At 58.7% G+C, this 17,500-nt stretch overlaps 1 protein-coding gene and 1 non-coding gene across 2 annotated transcripts in view; one reads left to right on the forward strand and one right to left on the reverse strand.

The window, feature by feature from the left end:
- Window positions 1–17,500, forward strand: part of LOC142792126 (uncharacterized) — a gene marked incomplete at both ends in the record, with an annotated part of 286,387 nt that overhangs the window by 267,988 nt on the left and 899 nt on the right. The gene's annotated exons all lie outside the window — the stretch shown is intronic.
- LOC142792152 (small subunit ribosomal RNA) lies at window positions 1,633–3,447 on the reverse strand. The gene has a single exon (XR_012890697.1). It is a non-coding gene; the product is annotated as a small subunit ribosomal RNA (ribosomal RNA).

A 17,500-nucleotide genomic window follows, 5' to 3' on the forward strand; every position in this document is an offset into this window, starting at 1 on the left:
GCGCACGCTTGGACTCCAAAACTCTGCCGCGCCTTTTTCGGCTGCCGCAAATCGAGCAAACGGTGTGTTTCGGACGGCGTTTCGCTTCCGCTACTTGCGAGTGCTTTCGTGGTCCACCCCTCTATAAATACTCGGGAGGCGTCGAAGCCGGTTCTCCAAGCCGGACCCGTAGGTATCGTTGTGTGCTCGCTCTCATTGGCCCGCCTAACCAGAAAATGCCTGCGGTACACCCATTTGGATAAGAGTGCACGCAGATGCGGGCCTCGACGGCTACACATTTCCTCGGGCGGCCGCCTCCCGGCCTCCGTGGAGCGCGGGATGCACGGTCCCATCGACAAGCCTCTCCCGTTTTTACCGTGGCGTCGCGGTTCACCACGGCGGGCGGGTCGGTCTCCTCCGCATAAAAAGGGGGACCCCCGCTTTTTGTTCCACGAAATCGCACAAGCTTTTTTCGCATCCACGGTTTGCCACCGCACACCAAAATGCCGATCCGGCTGCCTACTTTAGCCAACAGGTGGAGCCAGGCGCGCCGTACTTGCGCGGCACTTCCCACGTCCACCGAAGTCGGTGCCAAGGACCACTTTCGGCGCCGGAGCCGCGTACGAGCCTACTCGAGGCGGAAGAACGAAGCCAGCAAGGGCCTGGCCGCAAGTGCGTTCAATTGTCGGGACGTCCAAGTCCCTCGTTCTTCCGTGCTTCCTCTTTCGGCAAGTCGTTGCGGCACCTTCCCAAAGCGCGCAGACCCGCTAATCGCGACGAGCGCGACGTGGCCGTGCCGCCTTTCCCTCGGCAGCAAGCAAAACGCCTGGCAACGTCGACGCTCCCCTAACCGCGATCTCGCACCGTGTTTCGTGTGGCGAATTCAAAAGCCGGCCGGCGCTGCTGCAACCATTACGGTCGGTACGCATACGCCGCGGAGGGCGGGACGGTCATCGGAGCGTGCGGTTCCTCCATCGAGTACTGCGCACCTCGGCCGTCGCATCGCCGTGCCATGACCGGCCGCGCGTCAACGCGAACCGGTGCCAGCGAGATCCCTCGCCTGCAAGAACCGACCGGCAGCCTCCGTCACCCGAGGACGCGGAGGCGCTTGCCGCGGACGGCGGGACGGTATGCACTGGTGCACAGCGGACCCGTCACATCGCCAGTTCCTTGACCGACCGCCGACGCTTGTGCCGTTCCTCTCGTACTTGGCAGTCGCCGCGCGATTGTCGGGTCTCGTTCTTGCACGCTCGAACGGTCGGGAGGGCACTCGGCTGGCGTTTCGGGAACGCGCAGCCTCGCCTTCTACCGACGTAACCACGACTCGCCGTTCGCGCTCCGCCGCTCCTGTTTACAGTACTAGGCGGTCCCGCAGCGGTCGGGTCGCGCATTTCGAGCGCTTCGAGCCACGGTGCAGTGGCGGGTCGAAAGCCGACCTATGAGTGCGTTGCGCCGTTTGTACCCGCGTCCGCCACCTGGCCGACCGTCCAAGGTCGCGGTGTTGGCGTCCGCTGGGCGCAACAATTTGTCACGGGGTGCCGCTCCACATTCAGGCAGCCCCGTGGGGAAAAGCCGACCCCGCGTCCAAACGGGGTCAGCGGCAGAAAGTGTCGGGCGCAGACGCAGCTGAGGCGCTCACCCTTCACAATCCGTTAATGATCCTTCCGCAGGTTCACCTACGGAAACCTTGTTACGACTTTTACTTCCTCTAAATGATCAAGTTTGGTCATCTTTCCAACAGACCGGCGCAACCGAAAGGCCGCGCCGGACATCGGTCCGAAGACCTCACTAAATCATTCAATCGGTAGTAGCGACGGGCGGTGTGTACAAAGGGCAGGGACGTAATCAACGCGAGCTTATGACTCGCGCTTACTGGGAATTCCTCGTTCAAGGGGAACAATTGCAAGCCCCTATCCCAATCACGAAAGAAGTTCCACGGGTTACCCAGTCTTTTCAGACAGGGATAAAGACACGCTGCTTCCTTCAGTGTAGCGCGCGTGCGGCCCCGGACATCTAAGGGCATCACAGACCTGTTATTGCTCTGTTTCGTGCGGCTAGGAGCCGCTTGTCCCTCTAAGAAGGTTGTAAGGTGCTGGGAACCCCGCACCTATTTAATAGGCTAGAGTCTCGTTCGTTATCGGAATTAACCAGACAAATCGCTCCACCAACTAAGAACGGCCATGCACCACCATCCACCGAATCAAGAAAGAGCTCTCAATCTGTCAATCCTCCCAGTGTCCGGGCCGGGTAAGTTTTCCCGTGTTGAGTCAAATTAAGCCGCAGGCTCCACTCCTGGTGGTGCCCTTCCGTCAATTCCTTTAAGTTTCAGCTTTGCAACCATACTTCCCCCGGAACCCAAATACTTTGGTTTCCCGGAAGCTGCCCGCCGAGTCATTTGAGTAACTCAGGCGGATCGCTGGTTGGCATCGTTTATGGTCAGAACTAGGGCGGTATCTGATCGCCTTCGAACCTCTGACTTTCGTTCTTGATCAATGAAAACATTCTTGGCAAATGCTTTCGCAGTAGTTCGTCTTGCGACGGTCCAAGAATTTCACCTCTAGCGCCGCAATACGAATGCCCCCGTCCGTCCCTCTTAATCATTACCTCGTATTCCAAAAACCAACAGAACAGAAACGAGGTCTTGTTCTATTATTCCATGCAAGTTTATTCAGGCGACTCGCCTGCGTTGAGCACTCTAATTTTTTCAAAGTAAAAGCACCGGCCATCTCGAGGCACACAATGAAGTGCACCAAGAAAGAACCGGCATGATGTTCAGTCCGAGCCGTCGCATCGGGTAGATGCACTACTCGTCTGGAACTGAGATCCAACTACGAGCTTTTTAACCGCAGCAGCTTTAGTATACGCTATTGGAGCTGGAATTACCGCGGCTGCTGGCACCAGACTTGCCCTCCAATTGATCCTCGTTAAAGGATTTAGAGTGTACTCATTTCAATTACGGGGCCTCAAAAGAGTCCCGTATTGTTATTTTTCGTCACTACCTCCCCGTGCCGGGAGTGGGTAATTTGCGCGCCTGCTGCCTTCCTTGGATGTGGTAGCCGTTTCTCAGGCTCCCTCTCCGGAATCGAACCCTGATTCTCCGTTACCCGTAACAACCATGGTAAGCAAGTAACCTACCATCGAAAGTTGATAAGGCAGACACTTGAAAGAAACGTCGCCGGCTCGTGGCCATGCGATCAGCACAAAGTTATCCAGAGTCACCACACAATACGGGCCGAAACCCGATCGATCTTGGTCTAATAAAAGCACCCGTTACCCAAAGGGCTCCAGGCTCACTGCATGTATTAGCTCTAGAATTGCCACAGTTATCCAAGTAGGAAGAAACGATCTAAGGAACCATAACTGATTTAATGAGCCATTCGCGGTTTCGCCTTATTTCGGCATGTACTTAGACATGCATGGCTTAATCTTTGAGACAAGCATATGATTACTGGCAGGATCAACCAGGTAATCGTTCGACTGCGCGTCCGTCCTCGCCCTCGGCGGGCCGGACGCAGTCTGTGTGCGGCGGAGGCCACCTTCAGGCGCCCCAACACGCTTATTTTGCACTCCGAGATGACGGCGTTCGAGCTCGCTACGGCACAACCTTCCCGAAAGACGAGTGGGAGCCGTGCGGCAAGAAGCACGTTCATGCTCGCTCTTTTTCGTTGCATCGACTCGGTCGCGCCGTGCGGGTTGCCCAAGCCCGCTGCACTGTCGGTGGACCGGCCGGAACTAGCAACGGAGCCGAGACTGCAAAGCCGCCAGACGACGGGTCACGCCCGCGTCTTCGGCGCTTTCGCATCTGAATCGCCCGAGGACGACACGGAACACACCTCGATATCGTGGTAAAACGGCACCGTCCGACAACCAGCCCCTAACGCATCAAGCGGATGAGGCTGCAGACGACTGCCGTGGATTCCCCTGGAGCAGACCCGAGGACACGCTTGACGAGGCCGAAGCCCGCCGCATATCAGACACCCGGTCGCTTTCGCGTACGCCGCTCACGAGAACCCCCACATAATAGCAGCGATAAGTACCCAGACCTCCTTGGGCCCTGTGATGCAGGTTCTTTGTTGCTGATTTGTTTTTCTCCCGGGCTGAGCCTCAGAGAGTTTTGTTAATAAGGACAAAGCCGTTCGGTTTCCAAGAAACACACAAAAAGTTTAATTGAAAAGTAAAAAGACAAAGATTCCTCACAAAACAAAACACTTAATAAACAGTTGACTGGACATGACGAAACACATCTGTAAACACCCAACAAGAACGTTCAAAGTCAGTAACTAAACCTAACGTTCGAAAGGGGCTGAGTGATGGGAGTAGCGCAAGATATCTGTTCGGTCTCACCCACACGCTGAATTCCGCCGACGATGAGCAAACCGGAACGCGGTGATTCCGGCTTCAGGACGCGGGCAGGACGGGGATGAAGGAACGCTGGCTGCTGACGACACGTCGAGAAACCAGGCCGGAACGTGGTGGCTCTGGCTTTAGGAGTGTGGACCCGTCTGTGACGAGAGAACGCAGGCTGGTGGTGACGCGTCAGAGAACCAGGGTCGACCTAGTCAAGCAGCTGGGCGCACAGCTCGGGCCCGGAGCCCGACGGCTGTAGCTCGCCTGCCGGAACCAAAGTCCGCAGGCCCTGGAAAGGAGTTCAGGACCGGATGGCCACGGTCCTTTGGAGCGGGAACACGACGGCAGGAGGCCCCGGCCGGTTGAAGACCTGCAGGCTCGGGTCCTACGCCCGACGGCCCATCTTCAGCGCCCGGTCCGGTGACGACCTTCCGCTTGCCCCGTCTTCTTCGAACTCCCCCTGCTCTGGTCTGCTCAGGCTCCTGCTTCAGCTCTGGCCCACTTGTCTCGTTCTGATTGGCCTTTCAAAACTCCGTGGTGATCAGCCATTGGCCCTTGTTTTCTTTATGGTCTTGGATGCTTGCGCTCCACGCTCTCACGTGTACCGGTCCTCGGCGTCGTCGTTGTTCAGGCGACCCAGCACGTGCACTCGGTCATCCTTTAATTTCGCGCACTTTTCGAAGGCGCGCACTTTGAACGCGCACCACACATCACATACGCCCCCCTTTCATTCAAGTTTTTTTTTTTTTTCTAAAAAAAAAAAACTGCCGATGAGTGCGCGTTCTGCACTACGTCACAATTAAACCACATATGTCCGCCACACAGTTCACTGCATTGTCCAAAGGTCCACATTCACTAACCTCAAAATACGCAAGAAGTGAGAAAAAGTATGGACACATCTAGCGGATTGTGAAAATCCCCAAATTAGTAGTACACCACCCCTTTTTTTTATCATATATACCCTATCATCTCAAAACTATACATCATGTTAATGTTACATTGCATGTAACTTCTTCAAATATTTACAAGCAACACCCTTCCATGGTCCGCAAGCAAGATCCAAAAGAAACCAGCGGGAAATCGAATTTGACGCTTAAGTTATAGCGTCCCATACAAGACGTTTAACTGCTCTAACCATTTGACAAGAGTAAGGAATCGGAAGCCAGTGGAAGAATTCTCGACCGTAAGCTCGTATGAACCTAAAGCTGTGTATCACCAGGTTCCCAACCTCGAAATCACAAGCATACACGCTGGAATGTCTGTATGCCAGTCGGAGGCGTTGCCTCCAGGCGCACCAGTACAACCACGCCTGAATCATTTCATCCTTCCCACGAACGCCTTGCTTGAGCTCGTAAGCCGCTAATCGTTGAGACATCTTAACAGAAGCGACCTCTTCAACCGAAGATGCCAAAGAGCACCAGTCGGCGTCCTTCCTCGTACAATAACCTGCTGGACCATTACTGCCTTCTGGTTCACTTTCCATCCCTTCAGCTTTCTGTATTGCTTGTTCATCAATACTTTCAACCCTTCTGCCTGGGTCATCGTGATTACCCTCATTGTCACATATAGCTGACCTACATTGCAACTCTACTCTCTGTTCTTCAACAAGTGCTTTTGCATTTTGCTCCAATATTCTTCTAAAAGCATCATCTACAATTTCCCGAGAACACAAGCCATCTCTCTGTATGGGCAAGTTATAATCATGGTGAAAAACCATGTCCGTAGCGTCTGTTGCTATCTCCAGTGGCCCAAAACAATAGGTAGCTGCTACATCAGAGCTTTCATTATGGCATTCGCCGGCATTACCTAGGAGACCTTTTATTGCTCCTTCAGCGGAGCTATTCAGAGGCAATCCTACCTCTGAATAAAGTGCGCTTGACCTCTCACAGGTTTCAAAATACCCTTTACTCTGAATGGAACGTTCTTGTTCCATGCTCACGAAGCATTCCTGCGCTTCAATAAGCTTATCGAGTCTCCTAGTCTTTTGACTGTTTACCTCCCTGTCATACTCTTTCAGAGTTTCTTTCTCTAGCGAAAGGTCATGACGAGGTACAGGGTCAGTCTCACGTAAATTCAAATCGCTCCCGATGTAACTGCTTTCAGAGCACACCTCATCCACTGGTTGACTACTCTGGCTCTCAGACCACGTATATTCAGCGTTTTCCCTCTCAAGCCACTGCTGCAAATCCTCATATTCTAGTTCCAACAGTCTCTTCTTTTCGCGCATCTCTATCTCGAGCAGCCTTTTCTTTTCACGCATTTCTAGCTCAAGCTGCTCCTTCTTAGCGCGTGTCTCTCGCTCGAGCTTCTCTCTCCTAGCCCGTGTTTCTCGCTCGAACTCCTCTCTCTTAGCGTGTGTTTGCAATGCAATCTGCTGCTTTTTAGCGTCACATATCGCAGCCCGTTGCTCACGCTCCCTCTCCATCCGCTCCTCGTACCATACTCTAAACTCCGCTCCCGTCAGTCCCATTTTATCCGCCAACTCAATTAACTCCCACGTGTTCGTCATCGTGTTAACCGCGTCAAAAAAATCTACTGGAAAAACAAACGACTTTGTCCTGTCGCAGCGGACGCCAATTTGTGATGCGGGGTCTTTGTTGCTGATTTGTTTTTCTCCCGGGCTGAGCCTCAGAGAGTTTTGTTAATAAGGACAAAGCCGTTCGGTTTCCAAGAAACACACAAAAAGTTTAATTGAAAAGTAAAAAGACAAAGATTCCTCACAAAACAAAACACTTAATAAACAGTTGACTGGACATGACGAAACACATCTGTAAACACCCAACAAGAACGTTCAAAGTCAGTAACTAAACCTAACGTTCGAAAGGGGCTGAGTGATGGGAGTAGCGCAAGATATCTGTTCGGTCTCACCCACACGCTGAATTCCGCCGACGATGAGCAAACCGGAACGCGGTGATTCCGGCTTCAGGACGCGGGCAGGACGGGGATGAAGGAACGCTGGCTGCTGACGACACGTCGAGAAACCAGGCCGGAACGTGGTGGCTCTGGCTTTAGGAGTGTGGACCCGTCTGTGACGAGAGAACGCAGGCTGGTGGTGACGCGTCAGAGAACCAGGGTCGACCTAGTCAAGCAGCTGGGCGCACAGCTCGGGCCCGGAGCCCGACGGCTGTAGCTCGCCTGCCGGAACCAAAGTCCGCAGGCCCTGGAAAGGAGTTCAGGACCGGATGGCCACGGTCCTTTGGAGCGGGAACACGACGGCAGGAGGCCCCGGCCGGTTGAAGACCTGCAGGCTCGGGTCCTACGCCCGACGGCCCATCTTCAGCGCCCGGTCCGGTGACGACCTTCCGCTTGCCCCGTCTTCTTCGAACTCCCCCTGCTCTGGTCTGCTCAGGCTCCTGCTTCAGCTCTGGCCCACTTGTCTCGTTCTGATTGGCCTTTCAAAACTCCGTGGTGATCAGCCATTGGCCCTTGTTTTCTTTATGGTCTTGGATGCTTGCGCTCCACGCTCTCACGTGTACCGGTCCTCGGCGTCGTCGTTGTTCAGGCGACCCAGCACGTGCACTCGGTCATCCTTTAATTTCGCGCACTTTTCGAAGGCGCGCACTTTGAACGCGCACCACACATCACAGGCCCTAATACGAGCGTACTCGAGAAAATTTCACCGCGGGTGTGCCCCGAAACGTGTGGCATGTTGAGCGTGCCACAAGTCTACGTCGCTCTCAAACCCGCCGAGGTCGTAGAATTTGCGACCCTACTCACGAAATTCCCACCGAGGATACGGCCGCAAACGTACCGCACCTTGGGTAGGCCACGAGTTTGTGCAACACTACGCTGACGGCACAGCACCGAGGTCGTGCGCGCACGCACGGGAAAATTCCGCCGCGGTTTCTGCCGAAAACGTGAGGCACCACGACTCTCCGCAAGTTCGCGTCGACTGCGAAAGACCGAAGTCGTGAACGACGTGTCCGCTACTCGCCGCCGACACGCTGGACACCAAACGTACAACGACTCGACGGCGTCGTAGAGGCCCACGACGCGGTTTTCCTTAACGACGTCTCGGCGTGGCACCGACAGGTTAGAACGGCCGACCAACGTTCCCTGTCCGCCGTTCGGCTCAGTCGAAGGGCTCGGCGACTTCGGCAACGCTGCGAAGCCGCACGGTGACGCACGCCATGTCCCCATTTTTTTTTTTCTTTCTGCGTCTGCCGGGGTGCCCCTATAATAGCAGCGATAAGCACCCAGACCGCCGTGGGTCGCTCGCCCCGGCTGACGTGGTTTTTCGTACTCCTGCGGCGGTCGCCGTCAAGCACGTCCAAATACGCTACTTTCGTGGGCGCATTCACGCTCTTTCGCTTCGCCGGAGTGCCAGCACTCACTCTGCCAAAAACGGCGAACATCCGAGCGGCGGTTCCCACTTTTGCGTCGGCGTCGCAAACCCCGCCCCGGCAGACGAGGTTTGCCGTACTCGTGCGACGGTGGCCGGCGGGCACGTCGAAAGACGCCGATATCGTGCGCGAATTGGCGCACCTTGGCTTCACCGGAGTGCCGCCACTGACTCCTCCAAAAACGGCGAAGATCCGAGCGGCGCTTCCCACTTTCGCATCGGCGTCCCGAACTCCGCCCCGGCTGACGCGGTTTACCGTACTCGTGCGACGGTCGCCGGCGAGCACGTGGAAAGACGCCGATATCGTGCCCGAATCGGCTCCGTTCGGCTTCGCCGGAGTGCCAGCACTGGCTCGGCGAAAGACGACGAACATCCGAGCGACGGTTCTCACTATTGCGTACGCGTCGCAAACCCCGCCCCGGCAGACGCACTTTGCCGTACTCGTGCGACGGTCGCCGGCGAGCACGTAGAAAGACGCCGATATCGTGCCGGAATCGGCCCCGTTTGGCTTCGCCGGAGTGCCAGCACTCACTCGGCCACAAACGGCGAACATCCGAGCGGCGGTTCCCACTTAGCCGTCGGCGTCCCGAACTCCGCCCCGGCAGACGCGGTTGCCGAGCTCGTGCGACTAGCGACCGCGAAGCCGTCTCGCGACGCCGCTTTCGTGCGCGGCTCCCACTGCGACCTGGGTCACCCGAGGTCGACGAGCAAAAAAGAATGTCGAAAAAAATTTTTTTTTTTTTTTGCGTCTGCCGGGGTGCCCCTATAATAGCAGCGATAAGCACCCAGACCGCCATGGGTCGCTCGCCCCGGCTGACGTGGTTTTTCGTTTTCCTGCGGTGGTCGTCGTCAAGCACGTCCAAACACGCCACTTTCGTGGGCGCATTCGCGCTCTTTCGCTTCGCCGGAGTGCCAGCACTCACTCTGCCAAAAACGGCGAACATCCGAGCGGCGGTTCCCACTTTTGCGTCGGCGTCGCAAACCCCGCCCCGGCAGACGAGGTTTGCCGTACTCGTGCGACGGTGGCCGGCGGGCACGTCGAAAGACGCCGATATCGTGCGCGAATTGGCGCACCTTGGCTTCACCGGAGTGCCGCCACTGACTCCTCCAAAAACGGCGAAGATCCGAGCGGCGCTTCCCACTTTCGCATCGGCGTCCCGAACTCCGCCCCGGCTGACGCGGTTTACCGTACTCGTGCGACGGTCGCCGGCGAGCACGTGGAAAGACGCCGATATCGTGCCCGAATCGGCTCCGTTCGGCTTCGCCGGATTGCCAGCACTGGCTCGGCGAAAGACGACGAACATCCGAGCGACGGTTCTCACTATTGCGTACGCGTCGCAAACCCCGCCCCGGCAGACGCACTTTGCCGTACTCGTGCGACGGTCGCCGGCGAGCACGTAGAAAGACGCCGATATCGTGCCGGAATCGGCCCCGTTTGGCTTCGCCGGAGTGCCAGCACTCACTCGGCCACAAACGGCGAACATCCGAGCGGCGGTTCCCACTTAGCCGTCGGCGTCCCGAACTCCGCCCCGGCAGACGCGGTTGCCGAGCTCGTGCGACTAGCGACCGCGAAGCCGTCTCGCGACGCCGCTTTCGTGCGCGGCTCCCACTGCGACCTGGGTCACCCGAGGTCGACGAGCAAAAAAGAATGTCGAAAAAATTTTTTTTTTTTTTTTTTGCGTCTGCCGGGGTGCCCCTATAATAGCAGCGATAAGCACCCAGACCGCCATGGGTCGCTCGCCCCGGCTGACGTGGTTTTTCGTTTTCCTGCGGTGGTCGTCGTCAAGCACGTCCAAACACGCCACTTTCGTGGGCGCATTCGCGCTCTTTCGCTTCGCCGGAGTGCCAGCACTCACTCTGCCAAAAACGGCGAACATCCTAGTGGCGGTTCCCACTTTTGCGTCGGCGTCGCCAACCCCGCCCCGGCATACGCGGTTTGCCGTACTCGTGCGGCGGTGGCCGGCGGGCACGTCGAAAGACACCGATATCGTGCGCGAGTCGATGCTTCTTGGTCTCGCAGGAGGGCCGCCACTCACTCCTGCAAAAACGGCGAAGATCCGAGCGGCGCTTCCCACTTTTTCGTCGGCGTCGCAAACCTCGCCCCGGCAGACGCGCTTTGCCGTACTCGTGCGACGGTCGCCGGCGAGCACGTCGAAATACGCCGATATCGTGCCCGAATCGGCCCCGTTTCGCTTCGCCGGAGTGCCAGCACTCGCTCGGCCAAAGACGACGAACATCCGAGCGACGGTTCCCACTATTGCGTACGCGTCGCGAACCCCGCCCCGGCAGACGCGGTTTGCCGTACTCGTGCGGCGGTGGCCGGCGGGCACGTCGAAAGACGCCGATATCGTGCACGAATTGGCGCTCCTTGGCTTCACCGGAGTGCCAGCACTCACTCGGCCAAAAACGGCGAACATCCGAGCAGCGGTACCCACTTAGCCGTCGGCATCCCGAACTCCGCGCCGGCTGACGCGGTTGCCGAGCTCGTGCGACTAGCGACCGCGAACGCGTCTCGCGACGCCGCTTTCGTGCGCGGCTCCCATTGCGACCTGGGTTACCCGAGCTCGACCAGCAAAAAAGAAGGTCGAAAATTTTTTTTTTTTTTTCTGCGTCTGCCGGGGTGCCCCTATAATAGCAGCGATAAGCACCCAGACCGCCGTGTGTCGCTCGCCCCGGCTGACGTGGTTTTTCGTACTCCTGCAGCGGTCGCCGTCACGCACGTCCAAATACGCCACTTTCGTGGGCGCATTCGCGCTCTTTCGCGTCGCCGGAGTGCCAGCACTCACTCTGCCAAAAACGGCCAACATCCGAGCGGCGGTTCCCACTTTTGCGTCGGCGTCGTAAACCCCGCCCCGGCAGACGCGGTTTGCCCTACTCGTGCGACGGTCGCCGGCGAGCGCGTCGAAAGACGCCGATATCGTGCGCTAATTGGCGCTCCTTGGCTTCTCCGGAGTGCCGCCACTCACTCCTCCAAAAACGGCGAAGATCCGAGCGGCGTTCTCCACTTTCGCATCGGCGTCCCGAACTCCGCCCGGGCTGACGCGGTTTACCGTACTCGTGCGACGGTCGCCGGCGGGCACGTCGAAAGACGCCGATATCGTGCCGTAATCGGCCCCGTTTGGCTTCGCCCGTGTGCCAGCACTCACTCGGCCAAAAACGGCGAACATCCGAGCAGCGTTTCCCACTTTCGCATCGGCGTCCCGAAGCCCGCCCCGGCAGACGCGGTTTGCCCTACTCGAGCGACGGTCGCCGGCGATCACGTCGAAAGGCGCCGAATTCGTGCACGAATCGATGCTTCTTGGTCTCGCAGGAGGGCCGCCACTCACTCCTGCAAAAACGGCGAAGATCCGAGTTGCGCTTCCCACTTTTTCGTCGGCGTCCCGAACTACGCCCCGGCTGACGCGGTTTACCGTACTCGTGCGACGGTCGCCGGCGGGCACTTCAAAATACGCCGATTTCGTGGGCGCATTCACGCTGTTTCGCTTCCCCGGAGTGCCAACACTCACTCTGCCGAAAGCGGCGATCATCCGAGCGGCGGTTCCCACTTTTGCGTCGGCTTCGCAAACGGCGCCCCGGCAGACGCGCTCGTGCGACGTACTCGTGCGACGGTCGCCGGCGAGCACGTCGAAAGACGCCGATATCGTGCTCGAATCGACCCCGTTTCGCTTCGCCGGAGTGCTGCCAGTCACGGCGCAGAAAACGGCGAACAAGTGTTTTTTTTTTTTTTTTCCTAGAATTTGTGTTATAGAAGGCACATTTGATATCGGACGATAATTTTCAACTTTATCACGCGCACCGATTTTCGTGTAGAGGTTTGCAAGTTTATGGGAATTTCTCCACTTGGAATAATGCGATTTAGTAGTACTACGAGAACTTCATGGATGTACTCAAGGGTACGGGGCAAGTCAGTTACGTCAACACCTGCAGATTTTTTACACTTCAAACTGAAAATTGTTGGTTGTGAGTCCTCGTGTGATATTAAAGGCCGATTCGCTAACACATAGAACAAAGAAAGAAAGGAAGAAAAAACGCCCGCGCTCGCTCAAGAAACCTGGGTTCGCAACAAGTGGCAACAACAAGCAACCGAGCGAGTGCGCCAAAACCCGTGGCGGCCGAACAAACGCGAAGTCCCAACCGCGTCAGCCGGGGCGGCACGGGACAGGAAAAATCACTTCAGCCGGGGCGGCGGGGCACCGAATAAACCTCGTCACCTCGTCGCAGGATAAAAGAGGAAACAAAAAGTCTAAACAGCGTCTGCTGGAGCGAATGCGTAATAAAACAACAACAACAACAAAAAAAAAAAAACACCCGCGCTCAAGAAGTCTGCAATCACCACAAAAGGCGACTGTGACCGAGCAGCGTCAGCCGGGGCCGTGCGGAAACGGAAAAACCGCGACTACCGGGGCGTCGAGGCACCGAAAAATCCACTTCAGCCGCGGCGAAAAAAAAAAACAAAAAGAAAGACGGAGGGGGGGGGGGAACCACGTCTGCCGGGGCGAAGGAAAAAAAAAAAACGCGTCTGCCGGGGCGAGCCCGGGTGCGGCACCACCGGGAAAACTGTGGCAAACAGACATGGCGATCGAGTGAGTGGGCCGCCAGCCAGGCTCAGCCAAAAAGTGCAAAGTCCGAACTGCGTCAGCCGGGGCGGCAAAAACCACGTCAGCCGGGGCGGCGCAAAAAACCGCGTCTGCCGGGGCGGCACGAAACCGCGTCAGCCGGGGCGGCGCGAAAACTGCGTCAGCCGGGGCGAAAGAAAAAAAAAAAAAAAACGCGTCTGCCGGGGCGAGCCCGGGTGCGGCACCACCGGGAAAACTGTGGCAAACAGACATGGCGATCGAGTGAGTGGGCCGCCAGCCAGGCACAGCCGAAAAGTGCAAAGTCCGAACCGTGTCAGCCGGGGCGGCAAAAAACCGCGTCAGCCGGGGCGGCGCAAAAAACCGCGTCTGCCGGGGCGGCACGAAACCGCGTCAGCCGGGGCGGCGCGAAAACTGCGTCAGCCGGGGCGAGCCCGGGTGCGGCACCACCGGGAAAACTGTGGCAAACAGACATGGCGATCGAGTGAGTGGGCCGCCAGCCAGGCTCAGCCAAAAAGTGCCAAGTCCGAACTGCGTCAGCCGGGGCGGCAAAAAACCGCGTCAGCCGGGGCGGCGCAAAAAACCGCGTCTGCCGGGGCGGCGCGAAAACCGCGTCTGCCGGGGCGGCGCGAAAACTGCGTCAGCCGGGGCGAAAGAAAAAAAAAAACGCGTCTGCCGGGGCGAGCCCGGGTGCGGCACCACCGGGAAAACTGTGGCAAACAGACATGGCGATCGAGTGAGTGGGCCGCCAGCAAGGCTCAGCCAAAAAGTGCTAAGTCCGAACTGCGTCAGCTGGGGCGGCAAAAAACCGCGTCTGCCGGGGCGGCACGAAACCGCGTCAGCCGGGGCGGCGCGAAAACCGCGTCTGCCGGGGCGGCACGAAACCGCGTCAGCCGGGGCGGCGCGAAAACTGCGTCAGCCGGGGCGAGCCCGGGTGCGGCACCACCGGGAAAACTGTGGCAAACAGACATGGCGATCGAGTGAGTGGGCCGCCAGCCAGGCACAGCCGAAAAGTGCTAAGTCCGAACTGCGTCAGCCGGGGCGGCAAAAACCGCGTCAGCCGGGGCGGCGCGAAAACCGCGTCTGCCGGGGCGGCACGAAACCGCGTCAGCCGGGGCGGCGCGAAAACTGCGTCAGCCGGGGCGAGCCCGGGTGCGGCACCACCGGGAAAACTGTGGCTAACAGACATGGCGATCGAGTGAGTGGGCCACCAGCCAGGCTCAGCCAAAAAGTGCTAAGTCCGAACTGCGTCAGCCGGGGCGGCAAAAACCGCGTCAGCCGGGGCGGCGCAAAAAACCGCGTCTGCCGGGGCGGCACGAAACCGCGTCAGCCGGGGCGGCGCGAAAACTGCGTCAGCCGGGGCGAAAGAAAAAAAAAAAACGCGTCTGCCGGGGCGAGCCCGGGTGCGGCACCACCGGGAAAACTGTGGCAAACAGACATGGCGATCGAGTGAGTGGGCCGCCAGCCAGGCACAGCCGAAAAGTGCCAAGTCCGAACTGCGTCAGCCGGGGCGGCAAAAAACCGCGTCAGCCGGGGCGGCGCAAAAAACCGCGTCTGCCGGGGCGGCACGAAACCGCGTCAGCCGGGGCGGCGCGAAAACTGCGTCAGCCGGGGCGAGCCCGGGTGCGGCACCACCGGGAAAACTGTGGCAAACAGACATGGCGATCGAGTGAGTGGGCCGCCAGCCAGGCTCAGCCAAAAAGTGCCAAGTCCGAACTGCGTCAGCCGGGGCGGCGCAAAAAACCGCGTCTGCCGGGGCGGCGCGAAAACCGCGTCTGCCGGGGCGGCGCGAAAACTGCGTCAGCCGGGGCGAAAGAAAAAAAAAACGCGTCTGCCGGGGCGAGCCCGGGTGCGGCACCACCGGGAAAACTGTGGCAAACAGACATGGCGATCGAGTGAGTGGGCCGCCAGCAAGGCTCAGCCAAAAAGTGCCAAGTCCGAACTGCGTCAGCCGGGGCGGCAAAAAACCGCGTCTGCCGGGGCGGCACGAAACCGCGTCAGCCGGGGCGGCGCGAAAACCGCGTCTGCCGGGGCGGCACGAAACCGCGTCAGCCGGGGCGAGCCCGGGTGCGGCACCACCGGGAAAACTGTGGCAAACAGACATGGCGATCGAGTGAGTGGGCCGCCAGCCAGGCACAGCCGAAAAGTGCTAAGTCCGAACTGCGTCAGCCGGGGCGGCAAAAACCGCGTCAGCCGGGGCGGCGCGAAAACCGCGTCTGCCGGGGCGGCACGAAACCGCGTCAGCCGGGGCGGCGCGAAAACTGCGTCAGCCGGGGCGAGCCCGGGTGCGGCACCACCGGGAAAACTGTGGCTAACAGACATGGCGATCGAGTGAGTGGGCCACCAGCCAGGCTCAGCCAAAAAGTGCTAAGTCCGAACTGCGTCAGCCGGGGCGGCAAAAACCGCGTCAGCCGGGGCGGCGCAAAAAACCGCGTCTGCCGGGGCGGCACGAAACCGCGTCAGCCGGGGCGGCGCGAAAACTGCGTCAGCCGGGGCGAAAGAAAAAAAAAAAACGCGTCTGCCGGGGCGAGCCCGGGTGCGGCACCACCGGGAAAACTGTGGCAAACAGACATGGCGATCGAGTGAGTGGGCCGCCAGCCAGGCACAGCCGAAAAGTGCCAAGTCCGAACTGCGTCAGCCGGGGCGGCAAAAAACCGCGTCAGCCGGGGCGGCGCAAAAAACCGCGTCTGCCGGGGCGGCACGAAACCGCGTCAGCCGGGGCGGCGCGAAAACTGCGTCAGCCGGGGCGAGCCCGGGTGCGGCACCACCGGGAAAACTGTGGCAAACAGACATGGCGATCGAGTGAGTGGGCCGCCAGCCAGGCTCAGCCAAAAAGTGCCAAGTCCGAACTGCGTCAGCCGGGGCGGCGCAAAAAACCGCGTCTGCCGGGGCGGCGCGAAAACCGCGTCTGCCGGGGCGGCGCGAAAACTGCGTCAGCCGGGGCGAAAGAAAAAAAAAACGCGTCTGCCGGGGCGAGCCCGGGTGCGGCACCACCGGGAAAACTGTGGCAAACAGACATGGCGATCGAGTGAGTGGGCCGCCAGCAAGGCTCAGCCAAAAAGTGCCAAGTCCGAACTGCGTCAGCCGGGGCGGCAAAAAACCGCGTCTGCCGGGGCGGCACGAAACCGCGTCAGCCGGGGCGGCGCGAAAACCGCGTCTGCCGGGGCGGCACGAAACCGCGTCAGCCGGGGCGAGCCCGGGTGCGGCACCACCGGGAAAACTGTGGCAAACAGACATGGCGATCGAGTGAGTGGGCCGCCAGCCAGGCACAGCCGAAAAGTGCTAAGTCCGAACTGCGTCAGCCGGGGCGGCAAAAACCGCGTCAGCCGGGGCGGCGCAAAAACCGCGTCTGCCGGGGCGAATGCAAAAAAAACAAAGAAAAAAGCCCGCGCTTAATCAAAAGAAAACAAAGAAAAAAGCTTGCGCTTAATCAAAAGAAAACAAACAAAAAAAGTTCGCGCTTAAGCCTGGCGGTGGAACCACCGGGGCAAACAGACCTGGCGATCGAGTGAGTGGGCCGCCAGCCGGGGTGAGCCAAAAAGTGCAAAGTCGGAACCGCGTCAGCCGGGGCGGCGCGAAAACCGCGTCAGCCGGGGCGGCGCAAAAACTGCGTCAGCCGGGGCGGCACGGAAAAACGAAAACCGCGTCAGCCGGGGCGGCACGGAAAAACGAAAACCACGTCAGCCGGGGCGACATCAAAATGAGGAAAAAAAAAAAAAACTGCCTTAGGACACCTGCGTACACTTTCATGCGTTTGGGCATATCTCTCTGTAACACGCGCGCCCCTCGTTACGCGCGGCACTCTGTTTTCTCCGACACCCATATTTCGGCGGCATGTGGCACGCGCGCCCGTCCCTACGCACGGCACACCGCAGTGCTTTCTCGATATTTTTCTTTTCCTCCAACACCGTCATCTATAGGCTTTTAGTGACCTGTTGCTCGTGGCAAAAGTTCGCTAGCTCTGACACCTCTTGCATGCGCACCGTTTTTGCGCACGGTGCTATGCCGCAAAGCACGGCAGTCGCATGCGTTTCTCTCAGGCACCTCTTTTTTGACACAACGCTGTGGTGCTTAGAAACACACCCGCCGCTTTTGCGCACAGAACTCCACCGTACAGCACGGTAGTCACGTTTGTTCCACACGAACAGCAGTGTGCATCGTGCTACGACACTTTGAAAGCTTTTTCTTCCGAGTCTCGACCGCGCTGTTCCTTTCGTACTTGGCGCGGTTTTGGGACCAGCTTTGTTTTAAACCCCTA

Source organism: Rhipicephalus microplus, unplaced genomic scaffold, assembly GCF_043290135.1.
Source record: "Rhipicephalus microplus isolate Deutch F79 unplaced genomic scaffold, USDA_Rmic scaffold_205, whole genome shotgun sequence".
NCBI lineage: Eukaryota > Metazoa > Arthropoda > Arachnida > Ixodida > Ixodidae > Rhipicephalus > Rhipicephalus microplus.